Below are 3,604 nucleotides of genomic sequence, written 5' to 3'. Positions count from 1 at the left end.
AACTTTTGATCACATTTTGCTTCTAGTTTCGTTTAGTATTAAATATTTTCTCGGAAGATCGCGATGGTCGTCGTTACGAAATCATAGACGCCACAAAACAAAAATTAATAACTAACAATTTAGGGTTAAATTCTTTACGAAGATTATATAAGAATGTAGCCTGAAGTTCCAGCTTTGCGCAGAAATTATAAAAGTTCACAAATTGTTTACAGAAATTGAGTAATTAATAATTTTTCACTGCCGGAGCCATTCTATCCTTTTCTATCCCCTCTCTGTCATTGTCAGTCACGTGACCAGCTCTACGTCGACCTCCTCGCCTATTCTATATTCCTATCACTTTCCTGCTTTTTGAGCCCAAATCATAGATGGCGCTGATCGCAATCGAGCAATCTAAAACCACGTGACGCTTTGAGCGGGAGATACAAAACAATAAAACGACATAAATCCGTATAACAGATTTTTATCCCTTCTCTTTATTCTCTGAACATCCAGACGAACATGAAGTTACAGATAAAGGGGAGTGATTTTGTTCTTGGTAAAAAGAAAATGACACTACGATGGTAATATGCTTAGGTAATTTTTATTCACCTTGAAAGTTTCACATATAAACGTTAATTGTTAACGACATAATAAACAATGAGGTACAGACATTAGAATCTGAGTAGATGTCCGTATTACGGACCGTTGCGAGAAAAAGATGCTTGGTAATACATAACACGTAATAATTATCATTATAATGACCATATATATAACAATATTAATAGATATATACACACTACTGCAAATGATTCTATTCAGATACATGAGTTATCCTGATAATTCTAGATATTGGTTTATCTTGCATCTATCTCCCTTATCGTGCATCTCCTCGGTTTTCTCTCGTACTAAACCTTATAAGAAGTTATTCATTCCCTACCCATTTTTCTTTATATCCTTATCATCTTCAACATCATCTATTTTATAATTTTCTACCATCTTCGGTTTCTTCTTTGCATCTATCAATTTATTTTTTATCCTTTCCTTCATCGCAATGAAAATATAAATATAAGACAGTCAATAAAGATTCCTACTTTCCATAACACAGTTATAATGTAAGCAATAAACTAACTCTTTCTCTTTCTTCAAAATTTCTAATTCTTCTTGATTTTTTACTTCGACGTCAATTTCCCAGTCACTACTACGGTCTTCTTTCCTTTTTTTATTTGGAAGTCCAGACGGTTCAACAGCTGGTTGTGAACTTAATTTTGGATCCGTTAAATGATTATGAGCTGATTTGCCCTTACCACTATACTTTTCATTTGATTCTTCTTCACAGATTCTTCTTCATCTTCCGTTGCTTTTTCAATAAATGATAAAAGATTGAAATCTCTGCAACAAAATTTTTCATTGCAAATAATATTATCAGGACTAAATCCTACAAACATATATGACTTTTACTTTACTGCTGTTGTTTCAGTTGCTGTTTTAGCTTTTGAACTGTCCTTTACTTCTTCACTTTCCTGTACTATTATTCTTGGTATAATATCAGACAATGGATTGTTCAATAGTATAGTTTTCATCAATCTTGGAGGTCAAAGCGGTAGATCATTCTAGAAAAGATAGGAAATATCATATTTATATCAATTCTTGATATATTTTCTTGTAAACATTAAATTTACCCCATTTACAAGTACTTCTTCAAGTTTAAGCATGTTATATATGGTATATTCTGTAACTTTACCAAAGATTGTATATTTATTCTGCAAATCTGGTGTAAAACTAAGAGTAAAGAGGAATTGGGAACCATTGTCATTTTTTCCAGCATTAGCCATAACAATTAAATCTCGTCGACAAAAACGTAATCTTGTATAAAATTCGTCCTAAAACACATATAGATTATAATTATTTTTGAATAAAAGAGGAATTCATTTTATTTTTAAATATAGTCTCACTTCAAATGGTTCTCCATATATTTTACCACCTTCTCCTGTACCTGTGGAATCACCACCTTGTGTTATGAATCCTTTGATAATTCTATGAAAGATAGAGTCACCCTAATAATCTTCCATGCATAATTGTATGAAATGTCTACATGCTTTTGGAGTTTCTTTTGCCCATAATTCTAACTCAACATCACCAACAGTTGTTTTCATTACAACCTAGTTATAACAAATATATTAGTTTGATTAATGTAAAATACTTTTAAAATCAAATTTATTAAAATTTATTATTTATTATTGTAATTCAAATTAGAAATTATTTAATATATTAATATAGAAATTTGGAAAGTAAATATTGAATATCGGTTAAATTTTTAAAAACAGATATACAATCCATTGAAATGATAGTTATCACTTTACCCTTAGTGGCTGGCTCTTGCATATGAATATTACTCATGTTTGTAAGTCTCCTATAATAGAAAAAATCTTTCATGAATAACATTTCATATTAAATCTTTAGTCATTTATAAATCAGTCAACCAAATGGTTCTTCTCTCGAATAATCATAGCTTTTACCTCCTTTTGACATTGGTTTTATTGGCCCAATGAAGTACATGATGTGCCACAGCACCATTATAATTGCTTTTTTTATAGTTTTCAATCCCTATATATATTACTAGACATTTATGCCGTAATGCAACATTTTCACTCTATGTTCAATTTAACTTTACCTTTCATAACTATTATGAAATCACAACGATCCTCATATTTGCAAGTCAATGACTCACATGTTTCTCTCTTGATACATATGCTGCCTCTTTTCTGTTTCTTGATTTGACATAATATATGTTTCCTCTTCTCATTCCTTTTATTCAAACATAACACATTAGCGATGATCATTGACTTTGACCACTGATATTAATATTAATTTACATCAGGAACACAACATACCTTTCAATCTCACCGCATTCTCCATATCTTGTTGTTATAAGAGGCCATCACCTAAATTAATTGTATTCCTTTTTGTCTGCCTAAACCATCTCCATTTTCTGAATTTTTATTTGACCATCAAAGATTTCTATCTTGTATGTCATATGGTTAACCGACCTAGAATGCAATAGACATATCATACTTTACATATTTATATTGCTGCTTCAATTTTCTCTCGCTATAAGATATAATTCTTGGCATCTACACTGATGATATTCCATGAGTCCAATATTTTTCTATTGTTGCACGTGCCTGTTTATTTCAACAAAATATTATCTTTTCTAACTTACACTATTCAATTATAACTAAAGGTTATGTTAATACAAATACTTACATTCTTTTTATGATGCAGGCACACCTGCATGGACACAACAATGCTTCCGGCGTTTGTTTCTAATTTTTTCTCATTTCCCATGCACTTTCCTGTTCACTTGGAGAAAAATTAACAAATCGCTCAATTTCTGTGTTTAATTTATGAAATTTTATAATTGCCTTGTAAAGGCGTACCTTTGCATATTTGACGTCTGCCAGGTAAAGAAATGAATGCTGTTTGTCTAATTAAAACCGCTGTTTCGGCTGAATTTATTAAAGAATGTAGAAAACTTTATGATTTTATTTATTAAAATAAATTAAAATATATTAGGTGCACGTAATCAGAGTTAGTAAACTATTTGAGAAACTATTCCAATATCATA

At 30.6% G+C, this 3,604-nt stretch overlaps 1 pseudogene; it reads right to left on the bottom strand.

Annotated features, from left to right (window-relative positions):
* Window positions 1-912: 912 nt before the first annotated feature.
* LOC108550855 (peptidyl-prolyl cis-trans isomerase CWC27 homolog) lies at window positions 913-2,376 on the bottom strand (annotated as a pseudogene).
* Window positions 2,377-3,604: the final 1,228 nt, after the last annotated feature.

Source organism: Eufriesea mexicana, unplaced genomic scaffold, assembly GCF_001483705.2.
Source record: "Eufriesea mexicana isolate 0111107269 unplaced genomic scaffold, ASM148370v2 scaffold3255, whole genome shotgun sequence".
Taxonomy (NCBI): domain Eukaryota; kingdom Metazoa; phylum Arthropoda; class Insecta; order Hymenoptera; family Apidae; genus Eufriesea; species Eufriesea mexicana.
The sequence above is the reverse complement of the archived record's forward strand: the minus strand, read 5'-3'. Positions and strand labels throughout refer to the sequence as shown.